Source organism: Dromiciops gliroides, chromosome 6 (genome assembly GCF_019393635.1).
Source record: "Dromiciops gliroides isolate mDroGli1 chromosome 6, mDroGli1.pri, whole genome shotgun sequence".
NCBI classification, from domain to species: domain Eukaryota; kingdom Metazoa; phylum Chordata; class Mammalia; order Microbiotheria; family Microbiotheriidae; genus Dromiciops; species Dromiciops gliroides.
The window spans coordinates 72,392,786-72,420,393 of NC_057866.1; the positions used below are offsets into that span (position 1 = coordinate 72,392,786).

The 27,608-nt window shown below is 36.2% G+C and overlaps 1 pseudogene; it reads left to right on the forward strand.

The window, feature by feature from the left end:
- Nucleotides 1-607: 607 nt before the first annotated feature.
- Nucleotides 608-25,800, forward strand: LOC122732010 (annotated as a pseudogene).
- The last annotated feature ends 1,808 nt before the right edge of the window (nucleotides 25,801-27,608 follow it).

Consider the following 27,608-nt stretch of genomic DNA (forward strand, 5'->3'; position numbering starts at 1 on the left):
ATTTCTTCTCCCTTTCTCTAAATAGGTACTATAGCAGATCTCTCAAGGTGGTCTCTAGACATTCTCCTCTCCAGTCCCTCCTGTTACCGAATTAATTTTTTTTTTTTTGCGGGGCAATGGGGGTAAAGTGACTTGCCCAGGGTCACACAGCTAGTAAGTGTCAAGTATCTGAGATCGGATTTGAACTCAGGTACTCCTGAATTCAGGGCCGGTGCTTTATCCACTGTGCCACCTAGCTGCCCCCTGAATTAATTTTTAAAATGTCATTTTCAGCAAATAATTACCTCCTTCCAAACACAGAATAACTTCTTATTACCTTTATGACCAAGCCCAAAGTCTTCAGTTTGGGGCAGAGCACTGCCTGATTTGGCTTTACCCATTTAAAAAAATTTATTCATTCTGGATTAATAGAGCTTTTTATATACTCTGTCTTCATTTAAGTCTTGTAACATCCCTAAGAGGGAGGCCCTACAAGTATGATTATCTACATTTAATTTATTTTTAAAGTTTTCACCATTTTATAGATAAGGCAACTAAAGTATATACAGGTCAAATGATTTCCTCATAGTCACATTGTTAAGTGCAAGAGGCAGGATGCAAAGCTGAGATGCTGGCAACTAATATCAACGTGCTGTCCACGTTGGTATGGCCATAGGACATCCTATTTGTCTTTGAAGGTGAAGTCCAAATTCTTCCTCCTTCATGAAGCTTTTCTTAAAGCTTTCTCTCTAACCATGACTGATTTCCCTCTCATTTGATTCCCACAGCTGCTAAATTTCTCTTTTTCACTTCATTTTTTCAAGTTAAAACACATTTTATCTGCATATAACATTTTCAGTAGTAAGTTACCCTTGGCATAGTGGGTAGAAAGCTAGTTCTAGAGAAGGTGTACCTTTGTTCAAGTTCCACTTCTGACACATGAGTTATAAAATTCTTCCTATTTTACTATCACCAGTCCCTAATAAAAATCAATTAAATAGCATTCTTATCTGTATTGTCAAACAGTATGTATATTCCTTTTTCTGTTACTTTGCCCATGCTCTTCCTACTGGTTGGAACATTCTTTCCCTCACTTTTTTCATTCTATTTCATGGGTGTCTTTCAGATGGGTCAAAGCTCCATTCAAGTCTACTTTAATAACTGTATGTATGTATGTATAGAGAAAACATAACATAATAATAGCCAGATTTATATAATATTTCATGGTTTATAGGGTATGTTATATATATTATTTGAGCTTCATAACAATCTTTGGAGAAAGATACTATTATTATCTCCTCTTTATATATGAGAAAACTGAAGCAGACAGAACTGAAGTGACTTACCCAGGGTTAGCTAGTTTAGGCTTTGAGGTAAGATTCAAACTTAGGTCTTCTCAAATTCAAATCTAGCAAGCTCTCCACTGTGCTACTTAAGTGCCTCTTTCTGAGAGAAGTTTAACCAGGAAAAACAAGACTCCACAACATGGTGGCTGAAGAAAACCCAGAAATCACTTGAATCAATAAACACTTCTTGCCAAATGAAGACACTTAAAACATCAGGAGGAAAATAAAAGATTATGATCAGTGTCTCCTCATACAACAGCAAAAATAGTTGAGAAAATAATTCCATGGAGAATTTGGCACATGATTAGACAAAGACAGATGATCCTGAGAGTGTGTATATATAAACAGGAGGAAAGATAATAAATAGATGTAAAATGAAACAGTATTGCTAGTGTTTTATAGTGATCTTTTTTTTAGTCATCATGGAACTAAAACTACCATACTTGAAATCTACAACCTTAGTAACTAATGTACTACATGATGAAGTGTCAATAGCATTTAAAAATAATATTGGACAAAGAGGCTCAATCGGATACAAAAGATATCTGTACTACATGGAGCATGCTTTTAAAAGACCTCAGAGATAAATTTCAAAGATCTTAATGAGGACAGTATTTCAAAAGAGTGAAAAAGATAATAGAAACCAAGAAGATATTGGGAAATAGGGAACCATATGTAAAATATTTATGAAAATGGCTCATTTATATATTGAGGATATCTTTATTGAAAATATGAGAAAAGAGAGTTTGACAAATTATTTTCTACATCAACTTCATGCATATGATCTTTTTAATAGCCGAACTGCTTAGCCACCATTGGATATATTTTATTTTTCAATAGATTCTAAGTTACCTTAGATTTGGAACTGAGAGAGGAGCAGATATGCTGACTCATCCCTCCCCCACTTGCCTCCATCCAGAAAAATAGTTGTCACCACCTTCATCTGCCTGGATTGAGAAGGAAGCTTTCTGTTATCATGACAGACACTTCTTAATTGAAAAGCAACTGACCCTTAAAATAGAAACACCATAGCTCTTATAGTTTGGAACAAAGATTGCCTTTAAACCATGTTGAGCCTTCCTGGCAAAAAAGAAACCTGATTAAAGTTGTCTAGGAGAACAGAAGTAATGAGATGATCTTAGGAATGGTCTACTGACACATTGTGGTTGCAAAGAAGTGGAAACAAAGTAATCGCCCATCAAGAGGATATCAGTAGCTAAATGAAGGGTGGTACATTAACTTAATGGGATATTTTTATGCTGTAAGAGACAATGAGCACAATGGAGAGGTATGTAGAGACTTAAAAGATCTGATGAAAAATTAAATAAGTAGTTTGGAGAAAACAATATACACAAATGTCTACAAAAATGTAAATGGTAGGAACAACTATAAAACCAATCCCCCTCCCCCAATGGTTGTGAAATTATAGAGGAAACCGCACTAAGCTAATTATCTTTCCCTCCTCATGTATAGAGGTAAAGTCTACAAATATAGAATACTCCATATATCATCAGTTTTTATGACTGTCTTGATTGTTTGTAATGCTTTTTCTCTTCCTCTTATTGTTTCTTTTTTTGAAGACTCCTTTGTTATAAGGAATGGCTCTCTGGGAGGGGGAAGGGAAGAGATACAGAGAGAAAGCTAGTAAATAAAAAACCCCTAACTAAACACACACATATATTATGTATATATATATTTATTTATTTATCAATTAATCAATTTGTTTATCCAGCTATCCATTCATTCATTCATTCATTCATTTATTCACCTATCTGTCTGTCGTTCTGTCTCTCTCTCTCTCTCTCTCTCTCTCTCTCTCTCTCTCTCTCTCTCTGTCTATTTAAATGGTACAGGTTTTTGGGGAATGCTCCAGACTCTTCTCTCATTCTCTTCTTTTTGGTGACCAAGGTAATATTCTTTGATTCTTCTTCTTCCCTCGATGAACAAAGCAGGAGACTCTTAACACCTTGTTTCTCTCTAGTGGCCAGCTAAGGCCCTATTGGACATTTGATAGGTATAAATTGGTAAACACAATTCCACCCAATTTTCAGAGATGTTAGTATGTCTCTTATCTTTAGAGTTACTGGTAAGGTATGTAATCTCAATTTCTAGATGATTTCAAAAGGTTCATTATTGAGAAAAAAATTTCCCTAATAATAGGTGCTTGGTAGTTCTCATTAATCACCCACTGTCTTGGAATACTGTGTGTTAACTCAATGGAGGTTAGTCCCTTCTCCATCACTTTCTTAAGTATAGATATCAACAAAACAATAAATCAAGGCCTGATTTGTGGTATTTAACAATTTACAAGGTATACATATTTACGCTGAAAATTCAATGATCTAGAAAGAACTGGCTCCAGCATATTCCCGATTCTATTTCAAAATTTATTATTAAACCGTTTCCTTTATGCCTAATAGAAGCCATGTTTTGGGCCTTTCAGAATGACATAGTATCTTTTCTTTTGCAGAGTTACCCAGCCTGGGGTGTGTCATTTGAGTTGTTTACTCTCAGATTTCAGAAAATTTCAAATTTCTAAAAGCACTTGGCTGACTTCTAGTGATATTAGGTTTGAATAGCCAGAAATGTTTGATTGAGCTATGAAGTACCACTGCCTTTTCCTGCAGCATATGTTTGTGAAAGTGTATTTTTTCACTCAAATCTAAATATCAAAACAAGCTAGATGTGGAACTAGATCTAAAGTTGACACTGACATTGCTTCTACCAGACTTCCAGACTGAAAGTTGTAAGACAACATCTGTCTCCTGATTCCATGATTTCACTATAATAAAATAAACATGCCTTGTATATACAATAAACAATATCATACATATTTGTATACATACACATATATATCTGAATTAAGTTTTCTAAATGATCATAGATGTTGTTACTATTAAAATACCAAACACCTTTATTTTTAAATTATTAGTGAATTTTTGCTTTTGCTTGTATTTCCAGCACTTAGCACTGTTCCTACTACTTAGTAAATCCTTAATATATTTCCTCTCTCTTTTTGTTTCAGCCTCTCTCTCATGCAGATATCACACATAAACAGAAAATAGCCTTACAGACTATGTTCCATAGGATTTAATTTCCATGAGCATGAATAAGGTTTCTCATTTGTGTGTCTTTAAATTCATCAGCATTCATAAAGACCTTTCAATCTTTTGCCATTTTGTCACAGAGTATTTCTTCTTTGTTTTGTTAAGCTGAGATTTGTTAAATCAAGAAATCAAATTTTCTTTTACCTACAGTTTGCCCTTGTGGGGGGGCAGGGCAATGAGGGTTAAGTGACTTGCCCAGGGTCACACAGCTAGTAAGTGTCAAATGTCTGAGGCCAGATTTGAACTCAGGTCCTCCTGAATCCAGGGCCAGTGTTTTATCCACTGTACCACCTAGCTGCCTCCTTATAGTTTCCTTCTTTCAACAAATATTTCTGGATTCTCTAATACTGTTGATATACAGTATCTTTGTAAGTCTTATGGGGAATACAAAATTGAGCTTGATTTTTTGCCTCTATTAACAAATTATAATTCATCTTCTACATATTGATGTCTGTATAGTAAGTTTATTTTAAGCAGTAGGATGAACTCATACTTTTGGGGTTGCGACTTTGATACTAAATTATGAGCAATCTTGAAAAAAATGTTTTACACATCTGTATGGTAGGTGACACTTTTCTAAATGAATGAATGAGATGAAAATTAGCTCTTACTTTATACAATGCACTGTTAAGCCCAGAAGATTCAAATAGAAAAGGAGAATAGCCCATGCTCTCAAGGAGATCACATTCTAATTGAGAAGTCACATAAAAGAAGTTTCAGTTGTAAGTCAGAAGCAAAAATTCCATGATCCTTACTGTGTATCTGCAAAGCAAATGGTAACTATCTTTAATGCCATTTTTTTACTGATCCATTTAACATTGCTAAGGACTTTGGTGGCAGGTACTGTTTTTGCTGGGTCTTCAGAAGATGTGGCTACTAGGGAAGCAAGGTTCATAGCACCTATAGAAGCAGTTGTTGAGAGCTCTTTAAGAGCAGTAACTCTGTCAGGTATTTAGGTCCTCCAAATCTCAAGTTCCCCCAAGTCACTTAATTACTTTAAAAACTGCAAAATAAGGGGCAGCTAGGTGGCGCAGTGGATAGAGCACCGGCCCTGGAGTCAGGAGTACCTGGGTTCAAATCCGGCCTCAGACACTTAACACTTACTAGCTGTGTGACCCTGGGCAAGTCACTTAACCCCAATTGCCTCACCAAAAAAAAAAAAAAAGAAAAACTGCAAAATAAAAACATATGACCAATTGGAATGCTTAAATGGATAATTTGAGATACGTTAAGATTGTGTCTATATTAATCAAGGGCTTCCATGTTGGGGAGGAGTGGCCCATACTTATGAATTCAAAAGAAAAGAGTTCATGTAAGATTTTAATAATGACTTTATTGGTGATCATATTAAGGTACAACTTATTAGCAGCTAAACATTACATTTAGACCTGGGAAAGCACCTTCAGCTCAGTAGGACCCAGTCACATTTTTGATCTCTTCTCTTCTCTTCTCCCTCTGCCTCCCTCCCTTCTCTCTCTGTCTCTCTGTCTTTCTGTCTCTGTCTCTCTGTCTCTCTGTCTTTCTGTCTCTCTCTCTCTGTTTCTCACTTTCTCTGTCCCTCTTTCTCTAACTCTGTCTCTTAATTTGTCTCTTTCTTTCTCTGTATCTCCTTCTCCCTTTCCATTTCCCTCTTTCCAATCTCTCTCCCTTTCCTTCTGCTCTTTTCTTCCTTACCCCCATTGTAAGTACCTGCCTTACCAAATAATTTCTTTCTGTTGGATCTGAATGGATGAAATCACATTTGATAATTGTAAAAAAAACCTCATGATTTTCCATACTGTGCCTGGATAAAAAGGTAGTAAAAGCTAACTGGCAAATACATTTTGCAAATCTCCCAGGATCTCAATGCAGAAATTAGACAAGTATGCATGAAAAAACCAGCCTCATCTTCCCATTACTAAATCTTTTTATTAAAAAGGGTATCAAATCACAGCTATCAGCATCATACCATCTGGCCTGCTGTTTTCCCTATCTCTCCTATTCTCTTATCTCTGTCCCCAAATGTGTACCTGGATCTGCCCCCTTTGGAATAGAATTGTAGAAACCATGTTTCCTCACCTCTATTCCCTAGCTATTTCATCTATTCAGTTTTGGCATTCCTGCCCTTCTGGCTGAGTGTTCCAAATTGGTGAAGGAATGAATAAAAATTCACCCAATACACTATGTTTAGCTGATCTCAGACCATGTTTCACACCTCAAATAGTCACCCACCAAAGATATCTCACCATCTGTCCTATCACTTCCGCTTCTGTGTATTCTTACTCCACCCCCTTTTATACCTTTTCAGGCATTCTTTTTTTTTTTCTTTTTCCCACGGCAATGGGGGTTAAGTGACTTGCCCAGGGTCACACAGCTAGTAAGAGTCAAGTGTCTGAGGCCAGATTTGAACTCAGGTACTCCTGAATCCAGGGCCGGTACTTTATCCACTGCGCCACCTAGCTGCCCCCCCCCCTTTTATACCTTTTGCTCTGGGAAACAGCATTCAAATCAATTGTCATTTCTTCTGGAAAGGGCATGACAGTCACTGTTTATGGTTCCTGTCACCATTCATGTGACCCTACAAATTCCTTTCTTTAGCCACCAACTCCTTCATAGAAATATGTGCTGCATCTGTATATTAGAATGTAAGCTCTTTGAGGACAGAGACTCCCATTTTTGTTTTTCTGTTCTTAGCAGAATAGTGACTGACAGTTCTTCTCTTCCTCTCTTCCTTTTCCCCTCCCTCCCTCCCTTCCTCTTTTCTTTCCCCTTTTCCTATCTCTCTTCCTCAGATAACAATTATTAGTACAAAACTATTAAATAAGTGGGAGACGTTGTATTCCTAATCAGATCTTTCAGGATTTTTCAATATTTTTGGCCAATATAAATAGCTTCCATCTTCTAATTCCCTCTTGTCTGTGTTCATGGTCTACCAAAATTTGGGGAAAGTCTAAAGAGATTGTAGAAACTAGCCTTCCCCAGAACAACAACATTGATTTCCTTATTTAACTGTAGATCTGGGATTTGTACTGCCCCTGTACCACCTTAATGAGGGAGGAGCCCCGACCCCCAAGAAAAATTAGCATTTAAATTTTCCAAGGGTGTTAAATTTAACTATAATAATATTCTACTGATGACAGTATTATATAAATGCAGTTATCATCCAGAGTCCTCCTTATCCTGTTTTTCTATTCAAGGCAATAATTAGTGATTGCTAACTTTTTGACTTGTACAAGCTTCATAGATTTGTTAATGTTTCAGAATTTATTGGTGTGATGTTACCTCCTAAATTCACTATATTTTAATCCCTGGCAATGTTTTTGACAATACAGAAGCATCACTCTTCACCCCCTCCCCAATGCTGCTTCTCTTTAGTCTGCTACAAATCGCATTGATAGAATCATAAATATTCATTGGTAAGTAAGAAAACTAAGGTACATAAAGACAAAGTGACTTAACCATTGTCACAGAGCCAGTAAGTGGCATAACCAAGTACCCTAGATAACAGTTCAATGCTCTCTCCTCTGATCCATCTCCTGAATTTTCATTTTTCCCTCACTGACCACTTTCTGTAAATATGTAATTAGAATGTGATAATTATCATATAAAATATGAAATTTATATTTTAAAACATAAGTTTTATAGGAACAATTATATTTTATTTACATTAAAATTTTAGTTTTTTAATAAAGCATCTATTTCTTGGTTCTGTAATTCATCATGGGGGAAACATGGCAACAATAAAAGTATTTGAGGTTGGATTTGAACTCAGGTCTTCTTGACTCCAGGTTCACTGCACCACCTAGGTGCCAATGAAACAGGTTCAAATCCTGACTAATACTTAGTAGCAATTGGGCAAATGAGTTATCCTCTCTGAGACTCATTTTCCATATTTATAAAATATAAATAATAATAATATTTGTGCTACTGATATCATAGGGATTTGAGGAATAAAACCCTTTGAATACCTTAAAGCTCTATGTTAATATGAGTTACTAACAAAGTGGCTATTATAAAACTCACAGAGAAGTTAATGAAATATATTTCTTGAAATAAAAAATCAAGATGTTTGTTTTCCATTTTTAACCAATGACTAGACTAAATGATTTATACATAGTCTATTTCTTTTTCAAAATAAAGAATGATGAAACAGTAAGGGTTGAACTTAAATTTTAATATTTCCTTTTTTTCAAAGTTGACTTCTTTATTTTTTTAACTGAAATTTAATGACATGTGACTCTTGTTTATACATCATTTACTGATTTCTATACAAGGATAAATCTTTTTAAAAATAATTAATATTTAATTTTCAATTTTCAATTTCAAATTTTGTTTCTTTCTACCCACAACCCCCACCTCCCTGAGGCAGTAAGCAATCAGATATAGGTTATACATGTGCAATTATGGAAAGCATTATAATATTAGTCATTTTGTATAAGAAGATTTGAATAAAAGAAAAAAATGAAAGAAAGTGAAAATAGCATGCTTCAGTCTGTGTTCAATCAATATCAGTTATTCTTTGGAGGTGGATAGTATGCTTCATCATTAGTCCTTTGGGATTGTCTTGGATCATTGTATTACTGAGAATAGTTAAGTCATTCACAGTTCTTCATCAAACAATATTGCTGTCAACATGCACAACATTCTCCTGGTTCTGCTCACTTCTTATAAGACTTCTTATAAGTCTTGCGAGGCCTTTCTGAAAACATCCTATTGGTCATTTCTTATAGCACAATAATATTCCATCACCATCATATGCCATAGCTTGTTTAGCCATACCCAAATTGATGGCATTCCTTTTATTTCTTATTTATAGCCACCACAAACAGAGTTGCTATAAATATTTTTGGTATAAATAGATCCTTTTCTCTTTTTTGCAATATCTTTGGGATATAAACCTAGCAGTACTATTGCTGAATCAAAGGCTGTGCACAATTTGATAGCCCTTTGGGCATAGTTCCAAATTGCTCTCCAGAATGTTTGGATGAGTTCACAGCTCCACTAACAGTGGATTAGCATTCCAGTTTTCCTACATCCCCTGTATTATCCAATATTTTCCTTTTTTGTTATATTTGCCACTCTGATAGGTGTGATGTGATACCTCAGCACTATTTTAATTTGCATTTCTCTGATCAGTACTTATGTAGAGCATTTTCTTCATATGACTATAGATAGCTTTGATTTCTTTGTCTAAAAACTACCTGTTTATATCATTTGACCATTTATCAACTGGGCAATGACTTGTACTTTAATAAATTTGACTCAGTTCTCTATCTATTTGAGAAATGAGTCCTTTATCAGAGATCCTTGTTTCAAAAATTCTTTCCCAGTTTTCTGCTTCCCTTATAATCTTGGTTGCATTAATTTTGTTTGTGCAAAACTTTTAAATTTTATCTAATTAAAATGATCTATTTTACATTTTGTTTTGCTCTATCTTCTATGATCTTAAATTATTCCTCTGTCCATAAATGTGACAGACAAACTATACAATGCTCTCCTAAGTTGCTTATGGTATCACCGTTTATGTATAAATAATGTATATATTTTGATCTTATTTTAGTATATGGCGTGAGACGTTGGTCTATACTTAGTTTCTGCCATGTTTTCCAGTTTTCACAGCTGTTTTGTCAAATAATTAGTTTTTGTTAAAGGTATATCTTCTTGACAACCAGTGCTGTCACTCTACTGCCCTTTTTATCTGATTTTTTTTTATTTGAGCAATTATATGCTTATTTTTTATTATTTGATACCAGCCATAATTTCTATGATACTGGGTGTTGGTGACAGCTATGAGGTTATACTTAACTCCTTGCCAGGTTAACTTGACTGCTGATACCATCGATGGCTGTGCTTTGGGTCATTCAACAACTTTCAAATCTCACTAATTGTTTTTTTGTTCACATCTCCCTCTCTTGTCCACAAAAATAATGTGGAAAAAAAAAAAACCTTTCAGATTTCTCTCCTGAGAAGTAAGGCCATTCAGGATATGGACTGTTTTATTTTTCTGTTTATATTCCCAGCACTTAGGACGGTCCTTATACATAGAAGTTGTGTAATACAGATTTGTTGATGACAGCTTTGCTACATTCTGATCTATCCACTCTATTAACTGCATCCTGGTTTCTCTGGATTCTTTCAAGTCTTGGCTAAAATTCTACCTTCTACAGAAATCCTTTCTTAATCCCCCTTAATTCTAGTGGCTTTCATTATTTGGTTATTTCAAGTTTATCCTGTACATAGTTTGTTCGTACACAGTTGTTTGCATGTTTTCCTCCCTATTTCACTGTGAGCTCCTTGAAAATAGAAACATTTGCATTTCTTCAGTGCTTAACAAAGTGCCTGGCACAGAGAAGCCATTTAGTAAATGTTTATTCACTGACTGGTAGACAAAATGAAATGACATTAGTCTGGTATGATCTATTTTAATGAGTTTTTTGGTTTTTTGTGATGATCATTCCCTATTTTGAATATTCAATAATCATTCTATCCTACTACTTCACCCTACTAACACAAGCTTTTATCAAACATGCATGACATTGGAATGCATAAAATTCATAGCTTCATATAGGTGGAAAGGAACTCAGTGACAATTGAGCAACTCACTCATTTTACAGAAAAGGAAACTGAGGCCCAGGAAGGTTAATTCATCTCTTAAAGTTCATACAATGACCAAGTATTGAATATTAGATTTGAACCTAGATCCTCTGATTCCAGGATCAATGGTCTTTCTAACTGGGCCACTGCAAATAGCAGAAGAAATGCTTTAATGACTCATGGAAACACAACTTTAATTGACCTTCTGTATCTATGGATTTTGTTACACTCCAGTGACCAATAGAACAACCTGGCATGTATTAATTAATCACCAGATGGCTCTACATGAGCAAAGGTCCAAGGGAAAAATAGGAATCTAAGCAGCCACAGATAGCATGAGGCAGAAAAAAGAGTAATCTTCACTTGGGGAAGCAAAGTGAGATGAAGGAAAAATAAAACAGGAGGAAATAAAATGCAGATTGGCTTCAGAATGGTTTCACGAATTCAGAAAATATGGGATTAAAATAAACATCTCCAAAGAACAACTAGATAGTAGATTACTTTATTCCATCCCATCTAGAATTCTGTATTTCTATGCATGTGTATATGAGTGTTTATATGGACATTGATGGGATACGTACACTATATGTATACAATATGCATTATACATAATGTGTTCTGAATCCTTTACCAGTTATAAATAAACAACCATTTATATGATTTTTAGAAAATAAATAAAATGGCATAATCTCTTTTTCTATAGATTTTCAGAACTGATACCAAGATCTTTTGTCCTCATTATTTTGGAAACACCCACACAGTTTCAGCAAATGCAATTATTTTTTGGTTTTTGTTTATTCATCTTCTGGATGTTGAGCCCCAATTAGTGTTCTCTGAAATGAGTATCAAGGTAAGTTCTGTTAACCTCCATGTTCTCTGAATATTGGACTTTTTCCTACATCAACACACTGGGTGACATTAATTACTGGAGAGAAATTGCTCTGAAAAAGAGGTTCCCAGTACGACAGCATTAAACATCTGGCATTTTGAATGGGCAGGCTTCCAAAGGGAAAGTGACCTCACTTTTCCTCAGAGGTAACACCATCTCAGTCCTGATTGTCTTTCCTAAATACAAGACAAGAAACTGTAGGCTTCTCTCTGGGCACTGCACAAATATAAATAACTTTAGATTTTTTTTGTATATTATGTTAGTGGAAAATGTGATTAGACTAATAATTTCCCAAGCGTGTAACCAGGATCTAAAAATTAAGCAACAGTGTCTTAATGAAAAATGGCTATTGTGGGTATAAGCAGGCAGCAGCATAATACCAGTCTTGTATGTGAAAAAAGGAGCAAAAGACATCATCTAATACACATTCATTTAATACCTACCCTTCATTTCTCATTTTTCCTCCACTCTGCTCTCTTGGACTTCTGGCTCTCTAGAAACTCATCATCATGCAAGATGACACCCCCTCTGAAACTCACACCACTTCACCACACCCTACTCCTGGAGTTCCTTCCTTCTTCCAATTGGTGAGGTTGAGGGGTGAGCATCAGAGAGTTCCTCCCAGATTCTCCACTATTAAGTAGAGCACCCACTATATTCACCTCATTTCCTATCCTGGCTGCAGGATTTCATCATGCCTTTGCACCCCTATCCCATTTTTAGCTTCTTTTATGCGTTATCTTTCCCTATTAGATCGTGAGTTCCTTGAGGGTAGACTATCTTATGCCTTTTCTTTGTATCCTTAATGTTTAGAACAGTGCCAGACATGCTAGGTTGTTAATAAATGTTTATTGACTCTGATGTGTGATTAAAAGAAGAGGTGGGTTTGTCCTAGCAAAAGGGAGAAATAGCAAATTCACAATTCAAGGGCTGTAGTTTTATAATTGAAATATTAAAAGACCCAGACAAAAATCCTCTAGTGTACCAAGTAGATACTCTATGAAGGATATATAAAAGACCATGAGCAAGAGTCATAGTAGATGAGAAAGATATTGGAGGGTTATTAACTGAAGCAGTGGAAGGAATACCCATAGAGATAAGATCACAGATTCATACAAGTGGAGCAAATTATTAGCAAGCTCAAGGCAGCTAGGTGACACAGTGGATAAAATACCAGCCCTGGATTCAGGAGGAGCTGAGTTCAAATCTAGACTCAGACACTTGACACTTCCTAGCTGTGTGACCCTGGGCAAGTCACTTAACCCTCATTTCCCCACACAAAAAAATATTATTAGCAAGCTGATTGCAACAAGTATGTTATAATCTCAACTTGCCACTAGGGAATTTATTTTTTTAATTCAGGGTTTTGTTTCACGCACAAAAAAGATTCTCATAAATATTCTGTAAAGCTTAAAGATGAATTAGTTTAAAAAAAAAGGAAGAAAAATAATCTGTAGCCTCATCCACACAGTCTAAGGATATTTGGGAGAACTGTAAGAGTGTTGTAGACACCCTGAAGTAGGATATCCAGTGTAGGCAGAAAGTAGGGTACAAAGCAGATCAGTGGTGATAGGACAGGGGTTCCAAGAGCAGTCTTGGACACAATGCTTCTCTAAGAAGAGTCTAAGATCACATAAGCTTTTTGGTTTCTACATCACATTGTTGATTCACATTGACCTTCAGATCTTCTTCAGCTAAACTCCTTTCTCCACCTGTTTCTTTTTTCTTTTTTTACTATTTACTTTTTTTTTTGGTGAGGCAATTGGGGCTAATTGACTTATCTAGGGTCACACAGCTAGTAAGTGTCAAGTGTCTGAGGCCAGATTTGAACTCAGGTCCTCCTGAGTGCTCTATCTACTGTGCCACCTGGCTGCCCCTCACCTGTTTCATTTATATTGTTATTTTACTATTTTTCAACCCAAGGTAATCCTTATTTTATTTCATCTTATTGGAACTAGCATAATATTCACCTAAGAACATAATTCCATGAACGTTAGAATGCAACAAGCAGAAAACAACTCAATGAGACAACAAAAATTGGTAAAAACAAAACCAAATGATTGAAAACAAGAAAAAATGTGAGAAATATAATATACAAAACAACCAACCTAGAAAACAGGTGGAGAAATAATCTTAGAACTACTAGAGCATGAAAATCACTACCCACAAAAGCCTATGTATCACATTTCAAGAAATTATGAATGAAAACTCCCCATAACTCTTAGAATCAGGCCATAAAATGAAAATAGAAAGGATGCACTGGTTACTTCCTGAAAGAAACCCAAAATCAAAACTTGGAGGAATATCATAACCAAAGACCAGGGCTTCCAGTTCAAGGGAAAAATACTAAAAGCAGCCAAAAAGAAAGAGTTTGAGGACCACAGTAAAAATTATATAAGACTTGGCAGTTGCCACAATAAGGAGAGAAATTTAGAATATGATATTAAAAATGCAAAAGATAAAGGCTTGCAACTAAGAATAAACTATATGGAAAACTACATATAATTCTACAGGAGAGAGGGTGAATCTCTAATGAAATACAGGATTTGCAAGCATTCCTAATGGAAAAAAAAATAAAACTTAGTAGATATCATGAAAAGGACATGTAAAAACTAAGAGAAATGAAGAGAGATAAACACATTTATTTAATTAGAAAGAAATATCTGAAAGGGCATTGTTTACATTCTAATAGAAGGTTAAGGAACACATCTTTTACGAACTCTAATAGATTTTTGAGTCATAGAATGTGTCGCCTCCTGTGGTCCATGCTGTATATTTAATGAAGAAGAAGGGGGAAAAATCCATGTTCTCATGGGACATTTTATTGGGGGAAACAATAACTTCACAAATAAATGTAAATATAAAATATGTAACAAAATATAAAGTGGGCAGCTGGGTGGCATTCTAGATAGGGTGCTGGGCCTGAATTCAGGAAGACACATATTCCTGAGTTCGAATCCGGCCTCAGATACTTTCTAGCTGTGTGACCCTGAGCAAGTCCCTTAATCCTGTTTGTCTCAGTTTCCTCATCTGTGAAGTGAACTGGAGAAGGCAAGTGTCAAACCACCCTAGTATGTTTGCCAAGAAAACTCCAAATGGGATCATGTAGAATTGGACATGGTTGAAAAATCATTGAACAAAAACAAACATAAAGTCAGTTTTGTTAAGAGATAACACTGACAACTAAAGGGATAAGGAAAAGTTTTCTCCAGGAGGTAGTACTCCTCAAAAAAGTCTGCAGATTCAACAGGGTGGATGTGAGAGGGAGAACATTATAGGTAGGAGGTCTAGCCTGTCACTTTGCACAAAAGTGAGAGGTGGAGTGCTATGTCTAGGGCATGGTAATGTGATGTTTAAAATCTTAATTGTGGTCACCAAAAATTAAAAGGCTTCAGTACCAGTCTTTGGGCATTAAACATTTATTAGAGCATACAGATATTTACAAAGAGTTCAGAAGGTTATGAAAAAGAAGTCCTACCTAGCCTAGAGTTCCAGCTTGGTTGGGTTCTTCCTGAAGTCCTCTTCCACAAGCCTTCTTTGATCAGGAACTCCTCAACGAACCTGTCTTAATCAGGAACTCCTTCCCCAGCCTGTTTTAATCAGCATTCCTCAGCAAGCTGTTTGTGGAAGCTTTTTTATAGATCTGAAACAGAGGCGGTCCTTACACACTGCTTCAAGGTGATTGGTTGGCGGCATCCGAATCTGTTGTCTTTGAAGGTGTTCTCAAATTGAGTTCACAGTCTAGTTTCTGAGAACAATACCTTCTTAAGGGCTAGCCAGGTGTGATTACAATCCAATTAACTTGAAGTAGGCTTAATCAGCAGTCAATTACTCTCACTTGATTCAATCAGTCTTGATTAATCTCCAGGTGGGTCTTTGAGTATCTGCTAAATCCCATTATTTCATCACATTTCTCCCTTTGTTTCTTCTAGGAAGAGGTGTTCCTTGATGAAACAGTAAAAAATAATTAAGTCTTTGGAAGTCTTTTCTCAGTTCTCTTGTCTTCTTGGAGTGGTAAGATGTTATCAGGAGGAAGCTGGATTCTGGTCTGGAAAGCTGGATTCTTCTTCTTTAACTGTTTGAATTGCTGGATTTTTTACTAAACCTTAGCATAGCATTGTCACTGATCAAATTTAATACATTCCATTGCATTCCCTCCTTTATATAATAGAGGGTTGAGGTAGTTACAGAATCTATAACACTTCTTACCACCATGTGTCTGGATCAAAGCCAAATTTAGTAATGTATTCATGACACCTGAAAATGTTATGGAAAGGTTATCATACCACATCTCATGGTTTCGAGACATCCAGTAATTGTGCTAGGCCACAGGTGGATGGATTCTGACCATGCCATCAGACTTAGTGAAAGAAAAAGAAAATTTTTAGAAGGGAGAGAGGAAGAAACTGGACTGTGTCCAGCAATTGTGGTCTATATAGTTGCCATCATAAGCAAACCATAGACTTACATGTACCTGTCTCTCCTCCTGTTGTACATATATTCTCTACAGGGCCTATATCAAACTCATTGTAAGAGTAGTTAGTCTCTGAGATGATAAGTTTCCATAATTCATAAATCTCATATTAATTTCACCAAAGACAGTATGATGGTAAAAATGCATGTTATGTTGCATAACTGATGATGTACTTGTAATATATACAATAATTCCAAACCACAGTATACATAGTCACAATGACATGTAAATGATATATGAATGTAAATGATTGATAATATTAGACATTATTACGTAATCTTCTTTTAGCAAGTAAACACATTATCTTATACATGAATTCTATCTATGGGTCATGATGAAGGAGTGAGAGTAATAAAAGATGGTTAGTCTAAAAAGAAACCTCATGCTTTTATATCCTGAACAATTTCTTTGAGAAACCCCTTGTAATTGATGTGGAGTTTATCCCCAAATCAACTCTGTATAAACAGAGTCAGAACAAAGATCAGAATTAGTAAATAACAAGAAAAAATAATGATCAGCAGTCTTGGAATATAAATGAAAGAATGTGATTCCAGACAATTTAAATGAACAGTTAACAAAGAAAACTGTGAACAAGATGACATAAATTACATCAAAATTAATTATAATTTTATACAGTTTGATGGATCTAAATATATCATCACAGAGACCAAAAAGTTCTTTAGTCAGTAAATGTTTGACTACTAATTGGAAAGAAATAGTGGCCAAATGTGTAATTGCTTTAGAATATCAACTAATTTGGAAAACCTACAGAAGAAAAGATGATGCTCAGTATCATGTCATAAGAGAAAGACAGTGAGGCATTAAAAATTCAGAGCCAGCTTGAAACGAGTATGAACTGGTTTCAAATTCTACCTCTAACACATTCTGGTTGTGTGACCTTAGGTCACTTTAAGCTCTTTAGGCCAGAGGTGTCAAAACCACAACCCAAAATTTATCAGTGCACCAATCCAGATTAAAATATAACTGGAAAATATTTTAAAAATAAAATTACAAAAATAATTACATTTTAAAGCTAAGTCAACATGGTGCTTCAAATGTTCCTTAAGTGTGAATTAATAGCCCAATTTCTTTCTTTTTTTTTGGTGAGGCAATTGGGGTTAAGTGACTTGCCCAGGGTCACACAGCTAGTAAGTGTTAAGTGTCTGAGGCCAAATTTGAACTCAGGTCCTCCTGAATCCAGGGCTGGTACTCTATCCACTGTGCCACCTAGCTGCCCCAATAGCCCAATTTCCATTTGGGTTTTAATATGCTAGGCAACTATCACATTTCATGAATAGTAGGGAAGGTGTCAGCTTGAACTGGTAGAGGGAGTTTCCTCACCTGGGAATTCCCTGTACTGTGAAAATTACAATTTAATTCCTTCTCCCTGTCCCTATTGTTTCAGAAATCAGAGAGAAGCAGTTAAGGGTCATTTATAGCAGTTTTTAAAAAGCTTATCAAGAGACAACAAGAAAAGCAAGGTCATCTCATGGGTGACAAAAATGAGGACAAAAATAGGACAACAAACAGGAGTAAACAGGAAAAGATCTACAAAGAATGTTATAGAAAACTGTCCCCATTGAGAAGCCATACTTTGACAATAATATCTCTGTCCTACATGTGCTTTTGTGGAAGGGAGAAATGGCACTTAAGAGAACAAACGTAGGAAATATGGACAAATTGGACCAAATGTATATGGGGAGATCCACGATAGAGGTGACACAATTGTAAGAGCATTAATATACAATGTACCTGAAAGGGGTGGGGGGAGGAGGAAAGGTATAGAAGTTTAAAAAAATTCTGAGACTTTATTATTGTCAAAAATGGTTACCAAGAAAACATCAACTACTATGTCCGCAGAAATCTTTCTGAGTCAGTTATATACAAATAATGAATATCCTAATCCCAATGTACATTTTTACCATTCTGTAATTGACTAAGAAATATAGAGACTATACGATCCAACTATGCTAATTTTTGTTATCAAAAAGCATTTGATTTGGTAGAGCAAAATAACACATAAAAGACATTTCCCCAATAATGTATTTCTCAGTTAGATATCCAAATCATTCAAAATTCTTTGAAAGATATAATGACAGAAATAACACTATTCAATGACGGTCTGATCATGAATATCAGATGAAATACAAAATAAAAAACATGTGCTTGTCAAAGGTGTTTGCAAGTGTTATGAAGGATATAAAGTGCAGAATCCATGTTGAAGAGGGATATTTTTTGGGGGGGGGATAGTAAGATCACTCATTGTTCTGTTTATATCAAGCCCTGGAAATCTGTAGATCCTATTGAAAAAAGATATTACTGCTGAAAAGAAAAGATTTAGAGGATGAAGAATGTGATGTTGTCCCAATGATGATATTTAGATGGCAAATTGGTCCATCTACAGTTGTCCTGACCTGTTTCTTGACACTGGACTGCTATGAGTCTGAAAGAGAGAGTGAGGCTGATGACTTTGTACAGCTCTGCCTCACTTAAATCCAATTCACTTGCAAGTCAAGGCATCACCCTTGCTGATGTCATTGGTTCTCTTTGAAAATGAAAGATGAACAGCATTTCAATGGACGAGAAATATAATTTTATCATCAGTTTGTATATCTGAAACCATACAAATGGACAAAAATTGTTTCCTATAGAAAGGTAGCTAGGTGGTATAGTGGGTAGAGAACTGGACTTAGAGTCAGGAATATCTGAATTCAAATCCAGATTCAGTTACTTCCTAGTTATATGACCCTGGACAAGTCCCTGAACTGTTGTCTGCCTCAGTTTCCTCAACTGTAAAGGGGTGATACTAATAGAACCTAATCCTAAGGTTGTTGTGAGGATGAAATGAAATAAAATTTCTAAAGTGTTTAGCCCAGTGTCAAATACATAGTGGTTATTTATTCCCTTCCCCTGCCTCTAGTACTTGGCAACTAATGTCTTTGTGTGGATTGTGGTTTTAAACATCATTTCCCTTTCTTTCCTCACTATACCAATATTAAATAAGAGGATAGTAGACTAGATATCCTCCAGAAAATTGCAAGGTTTCTTTAATGATTCCAAGTGTGATTGTACCAATATCTATTAGGATTCCCCTGACCTCACCATAAGGATTAGAAGTCAACAAAGCTGTCCATGCAACCTGATTGATTCTGTTTCCCTTGACACAGCTTCCTGGCCAGCTAAGATCATTAAAAGTTCCATTGGAGTTCAGTCCCCATTAATTCATTCTTTACATTTAGCCACATGTGTTTTCCCATGTGCTTTATATTCCAGTATTATCCTACTAAATCTCTAACAAATCAAGGAATGACCAAAGGCCTTGGGAAAATTTGAATTTGTGCCACTAAACTCCTTCAATCACATCATATCCAGTTTTATTTATAGATCACGTTGCCATATATGAAACAAGTCAAATAGAGTCAAACTAAGATTGAAATTTGTACTTAATCTAGGTCACAGTGGTGGAGGAAGAGAAAACCAAGTGAAGTGTGATCTTCCTGGTTAGTTAACTATTTTTCCTAACAACTTCATTGTTCCTTAAAAAAGTTACCTCCTTAGAGTTTTTTACATCATATTTTACTTCTAAAATTGATAAACACTTATATTCTCTCACTCCTACCTTGATCCCACCAGGAGTAAAAAAAAATAAAAAAGAACAAGTATATATTGCAATAATATACACATTCTAGCAAAATGAATGTTTATCTTTTTAATTTTTTTGGCCACATCCAGAAATATGTCTCATCTTCTATATTTAATTCATTAACTCTGTCAAATGTTGGGAAGTATTCTTTAGTCTTCTGGAATCATGGTTAGTCACTGAATTGGTATGAGTTTGTAAGTCCTTCAAGTTGTCTTCTTTTACATTATTGGTTTTTTTCTTCACTTTATTCTGTATCAAGTTCATTCATTTTTTCTGAATTGGTCCCCTTAAGAGTTGGCATAGCAGTTTTGTACATAGAAGATTTTTGATAAGTGTTGAATGCTAATTGAATGAAAATCTGAATTTGGGGGGGAATTCTATTTAATGACTATCCCTGTTATGTTCTGATATTTTTCTACCTTAAGAAAGGTTTACTTTGGGAAAAATAGGATAAAGTTTGATTATTATGGCCACCTTCATATTTATTTGACTCTTCAGAAAGATTCCTAAAGTTGCTATAGAAACCTAAGTAAGCAATTTGAGATAGGCTTTAAAAGATCTAATTATCTCCTTTACTGTTAACTTAGTTTTCCTAGCTTTAAAGTGATTATAATTTATATAACATATTTTGTCCCTAAAACTCAAAATATATTTCAAGAATCATATTACACATTCAACTGCAATTCCAGCTGTTGGAGCTGTCCAGATACAGGAGGTGCTGCCTGGAAAGGCAATAGTAGGTTTCCTGTTAGGATGACAATTTGTCATTATAGAAAGACTTAGTAAAGAGTATTCCTGTTTGGGTGTGAGATGGTCTACATGGCCTCTGAAGTTTCTTTCTACTCTGAGATTTCATTAGAACCTTTATTCACCTGTGGAAGCTCCCAGTACATGAACAAAGTGCTTAATAAATACAAATGCATGTTAATATTCATCTCCCTGAGAGAGATTGTTGGGAGGTTTTCCCCTTGCTGTTTTAGAAATATCCAGATAACATTAGTGATCTGGTGCTCAGTCAGACTTCACACTCGAACTAGAACCCATTGAGTCTATGGATTCAGTCCCCTGGTCCCTCACTCCTACTGCTACAGCAGTGTCTCCCTTCCAGGGTTTATGGAAGAAAGAAACTCTACCAGTCATTCTCTGGATAACATTGTGCTGCTGTGGACCATTTGCAAAGAATAAGTCCAAACAAAAATTCAACTCAGATGAGCAAGAGTAGCAGGAAACAGGTGATTGGAATTTAATTACAGCAGATAAGGGGCAGGTTTTGCTTATGACATAAAGGAATGTAGAACTCAGTTTCTGTGGCGTCTGCACTAGTTTTTCCAAGGTCAAAATAAAGGCCTGCTGTGTGAGTTCCTATTGCTATCATAGAGCCTTATCTATATGGCAAAGAGCAAGACCTCAGGTTGTTATATTTTCAATGGTTTTTCTTGAATTTCATTATCTCATTGACACATTTAGAAATTTAAATTGTAAAGGCATGATGAATTTCTCTACTAGGGATTGCTTTTTATAAGACTGTTGATTTTAGAAAGTAATTCATATTCCTGGGGCAACTCCCTCCCCCTTGCCCCATGGGTTGGGACTCTATTTAATAAACTGGAATCAGGAAAGCTCTACTAATCTGACTGCTTGTCAATCATTTGCCTCTGCAGTTCAAGATACTAGCTTGATTATAGTAAGACTTCAATTCAACATGAATTTATCAAATGACCACTATGTGTCAGACACAAGGTTAGGCATTGAATATACAGTCTATGCCCTCATGGGGAAATAAAGAAAGGCCCCTCATGTGGCAGAGGTAACACTTGAGCTGATTTTTGAAGGAACCTAAGGATTTTTGGAAGGAGGGAGAACATTTAAAGGATGGAAGAGACTGTTCCAAGGCATAGAAGTAGGAGATTTTAATGTACAGGGAACATCAAGTAGTGAGGCAATATTGAAGAGGGATCAATTCAGTCATAAGATCTGAGTTCTAGTTCCAGCTCTATGATTTAGTAGCTATGTGATGATGGACAACACACTTAAGCTCTCTGATCCTTTTTTTTAAAGCTATGAAACATACAATAAAATGGTGAGCAAGGCAAGTACACAAATAGCTTGTTATGAGGCAATCGCTTTATAAACTGGCAAGCACTTTGTAAGTGAGAGCTCTTCTGTATCTTTTTGGTGCTGAGATACTCTATGTATAATCAATTCTATACCAAACCATTTAATAAGCACAAATTTGTGCAAGGCCCTGAACTACTATGTGGACATACAAAGATAAAAATGAAACAATGTCTGTCCTTAAGCAGCTAACATTCTACTCCAAGGGTGGATGGGAGGTGGAAAGGCAACATTTTTCCAAGTCAAGACTTTCTAAATTGAGAATTCTACTGAAAAATCTTAGAAACAAATTGTAGAGCTTTAAAATACTCTAACTTTCTCAAAAGCTTTATAACCTTGCACAGTGTGCCTAGATTTCCATCAATGGTTATGAGAAAATTGATTATAAAAGCCATTTTTTTTGTACTTTACTTATACTAGGTCCCTTCCATTACTGTTATTCTTTGGTTATAAGAGTAAATGCTACCTGAAGCCTTCATATGACCATAGATTTGCAAGCTGGAAGAGAACTCTTAATTCATCTAGCCCAACCCTCTCACTTGGTAGTAAAGGTTTAAGTGGCTTTCCCAGTGTTGCAGTAAAAGAATCAAAATTTTTACCTAGGATTTCTTTTTTTTCTTTGTCTTTTTCCTTTTTTTGTGGGACAATGAGGGTTAAGTGACTTGCCCAGGGTCACACAGCTAATAAATGTCAAGTGTCTGAAACCAGATTTGAATTCAGGTTCTCCTCAATCTAAGGCCAGTGCTTTATCCCCTACACCATCTAGCTGCCCTCTCACCTAGGATTTCTAACTCCAAATCCAATGTTCTTTTCACCACATCATGTCGCCTGTGTAGTTGGGTCTTGGTTTAGCTCCATGAAATCCAGTGTTTTGATACATTTAGAAGAATATGAATTTAACTTAAAAAAAGATGAGTTAAAAAAATATCCATGTAATGATTTCTTTTTGACTTGGAAAACTGTTTTTCCTTCTGAGCAATACCTCTATCCTTCATGTACCAAAGTACCGCAGGAGGGCAGGAAGATTAAATTTTTTTTTCCACTAGTGGTGATGATTCACAATGAACTTGCAGTGCTCTCTTCCCTCTGTGAGCAGGGGCCTAGATTTGCAAAGTTGCCTGGCCCAGGGCTAAGTGTGCCGTTGGTGGGCCATGGAACACAGTGTAATTAACTGGCTGAACCCATGAACTTGGCCTCATTAGTAACCTTCTCTAACTGACAGAGCTAAGCAGCTACTTCCTTCACATAAATAGAATCAAAACCATTCAGAGCTGAAAAGCATGGAGGAGATAATCTAGCCAACTGTCATTATATACATGAAGGAGTGATAGCCTGGAGATGTGCAGAGACTGATCCATACATACATAGGGAGTGAGGGAAAGAGTCAATCAATCAATCACCATTTATTAAGTGCCTACTATGTCTCAGGTGTGACTTCTAGTGTAGTACTCTTGCTATTTAGGCTACCACCCTGGGAAAATGAGAACAATTTGTTCCAGTCACCACAAAGGAGGCTGAAGGAGGAGCTGTGTAATAATTAGAGCTTGGTCAGATATTGAAGACACTAAGGTCTGCATCCAGGACCATTGCCATTCATCTTGATTTTGTCCTGCTGCTGCACTTCAAGGACTCAGGAGGAGAGAGAGAGAGACTGACAAGTTGGTGCAACTCTGCTCAAATCCAATTCTTGTGCAAGGCAAGATATCACCTATGATGTCATTGGTCCTCTTCAAAAAATGAAGGACAAACAACAACAAGAGCTCAGGTCAGGCATGTGTTTACAACTAAGCCCTCTCCAGTCCAGCACTTCAAGAGCCAAGATGGAATCTATTGTCACTGTACTCTAAAAGTAGGCAACAGACCAGGGCAACTTCCCTTTCTGCTTTTGTCCCTGCACTCTGTGATCTCTTTCTGGCCTCAGCTGTGTTGGTATTAGACTGAGTTGGTCATAATTCCATGGAATAAGAATAAGTGATAGGATTCAGAAGACAATAAAAGTAAGGGGAGGGTCCCTATATTTATGATGTTGTGCTGACAATCGAGGATAGGACCTTTTTGGTACAAAAATTCTCATTTCTTACCTGACATACCTGACAGCTGGTTTGCTTAGCTGGAAGCAATTGTAGAGAAGCAATGCAACCTGTGAAAAATCCTGACATGGGGCCCCTATAAAGAGCCCTGTTGACACTTTGTGTCAAGTTGATGACAAATGATTTTGAAATATTCATAGAATCTATATCTGTGAGCATTTTTTGTGAAGAATTTTGGATTTGAATCTCTGATGAATCTCACATTAGGGTTACTCAGGGTAAAACTAGAAAAGTGTGCTTCGGTATCTCATATTCTGCTGAATAGCAGATAAGTGAAATGTATCATGCAGAAAGAGGAAAGTTTATTTAGATATATAGGATATAAACATAGCTCAATTCAGTTCAACAGATAATTCTTAAGCTCTTATAATTTCTCCAGTAATTATCACAATATCTGGCAAATATTAAATGCCCGGTAAATGTTCATTTATTGATTTATTCACTATGCTAAATGCTAGGGATACAAGGATTCATCAATTAATCACTCAATATTTATTAAGTGCCTACCATGTGTCAGGAACTGTGCTAGGTTCTGAGAATATAAGTAAAAAAATGAAGATCTTATAATTTAGGACAGATGGCAAACAAGAATATAATGTCATTGATTTTAGTTAGATAGTGAAGCCTGGGTTGGGGTGACTAGGAGCATGGTAGCAGCTGAGTAGAAAGATAATTTGGTATCTTAAGCTTATGGAAATGATGATCTGTCCTTTGTTCTTGAAGAGGACAATCACATTAACAACCATGACCAGGACAACTGGACATAGCTCCAGATGTTTAAGGCAGTTGTGCTTAAGTGGCTTGGCCAGGGTCACACAGCTAGTAAGTGTCTGAGGTGAGATTTTAACTCAGGTCCTCTTGATTCCGGGGTCAGTGCTCTATACATTGTACCATGTAGCTGCCCATCTGACCTTAAAGCAAAACAAGATGTTCATAAGGAGGAGACTAAAGAAAACAGTAAGTAGTTGGAGTTCTCAGATATGGAATAGAAATATTATTTGGAGTTGGTGGCCTCTTTTTCCAAGAGAGTCAGGGATATTTCTCCTGATGAGATTAAAATTCCCTTAGAGCCCTCTGGCAGATTCTCATATGATCCCCAGGATGTGGGATCTAGAAACTGCATGATGAAAAACAATGGAGAAAATAGATATGAACTATATTATGCTAAGGAATAAGGAGTTTTTCAATCCCAGTAACTACAAGAAGCTAATCCAGCTCTGTTCAGCTAATGATCTTGGCAACAATTATATCAAGGATATGTTTAACCCACATGGGTGATCTGGTGACTCATACTATGAGACTTGAGCAAAAGCAGAGAAGATTGAAAGGGACCAACTGGTAGAGGCTGAAAAAGAACAAAGAAAAATTGAATTTGTGACAAAAACAAAGAAGGGCAGCACAACCAATGTTGCTGTTGTCAATGCCATCATAGCCAACACAGCTGTTACAGATGCCAAAGAAATTGAAAGTAAAGTGTATTCTTCCATCCTATTGAGTGTAATTGGCCAGCCTTCTACCATAGCTCTCAGCTGTCTCAGAGACGATTCATCCTGGTCACTCCAAGACCACAATTGTTTCAACTAATCAAGGGCATGATCCCAAAGGGAGACAAGCAGGGATATGTGATACAACTGGTGTATGGCGGCACATACTTCTCATGTGGGACAGGACTTTGGCCTACCTGTGAGACTAAGATGTACACAATGCCCACTGGGAGATAATACCCCTATGTGCTCACAGAACTAAGACTTTCTGAGTGGGAGCTTGCTCTTGTCAACCCTGACAGAGCATTCGCTCCCTAATCCAACTGAGAGAATCCATTGCCCAGTCAGCCAAAAAGACCCCTTTTGGATATTGGGGTTGTATAAAGTGTTTACATCCATAATATTATGATCTCCATTACTCTAGCAAACATGTAATATTGATAGAAAAAGAGGCTTTTAATATAAAGGGTGGAGCAGCGATGGTGTTAGGGAAAAGATACAACATGGGCACAAATGTCTTTCCAGATTATATTTGTAAGCATGTCTCACAAATTCAATTTGACTAATATGCAACTACTTTGCACAAGGCTCTATGCTAAGCACTGGAGATACAAAAATATATATGATAAAAAACACTGCTCTCATGTAGTTAACAATGTAAGGGCAAGAGGGGGAGGGAGAGGAAGAACAAGTACATGTATAACTATGAAACAGTTATGGGTGATATAATTGCAAAAGAGAGATCCAGGAAAATTACTATGAGAAATTTGAAGAGAGACATATCACACATGGTACAGTGGAAAGACCACTGCTGTTGGAGTCAAAGGACCTGAATTCAAATCCTTCTCTGCCCTTTAGTGCCTGTGTACCCATGAGCAATCACTTAACCTAAGCTTCAGTTTCCTCATCTTTAAAATCAGGGGGTTTGATCAGATGACCTCTAAGGGTACTTTCAGCTCTAGATTTGTGAAGCTGTGATTCACAATAGAGGTCGCATTGGTGGTTGGAGTACACTGGATTTCAAGCCACAAAGGCCCAAATTTGGCTTCTACTTCCAACATTTTAGAAGCTGGGTGAATGACTCTAAGCAAATCACTTAATTTCTCTGAGCCTCAGTTTCCTCATTATCAAAAGGGGATAATAATACCTATCATATCAACCTCTCTGGATTGTTGTGAGATGGCAATGTATAGTGTGGATAGCATTTCAGAGACCTTCAAGTACCACATAGGGTGTCCCAAAAGTCTTAGTGGCATTTTGAGCTTTATTAGCTTAAATTATCAATTATTATCACCCTATAAGTGGCAAAACATCAACTTAAAGACTAGATGTTATTATCATCTGATTTTGCTTATCACTTTGGGCTCAGCAAAGACACCAATATTAATAAATCATATTGATATTGCACTTAAAATTTACAGAACACTTTTCTTCAACAACGCTGTGACGTGCGTAGTACAAATATCTTCATCTCTTAAATGAGGTAACTACAGCATAGAGAAGTTAAGTGATTTTCCCAAGGCCACATAGACAGTAAGTGTCAGAGACAGAATCCAAACCCAGGTCTTCTGGTTAAAAGTCCAGTGAGCTTGCCACTATATCACACTGCTTCTCAGTGATACTGAGTTCTATCTCTGTATGATGCTTGGGTACTTAAGGCACTCATATTTATTAGAAATTATTATAGTCCAAGAGAGGAAATAAAACAAATATAAATCACATCTAAAGCAATATGTTTAAAAACTAGGAATATATTTGTATGTGTATATACATATAGTGTGTACACACACACGCACATATATATGTGTATATATATATATATATATATATATATATATATATATATATATATACACACACACATACATATAAGGCAGCTAGATTGCTCATTGGATAGAGTCCTGGGCC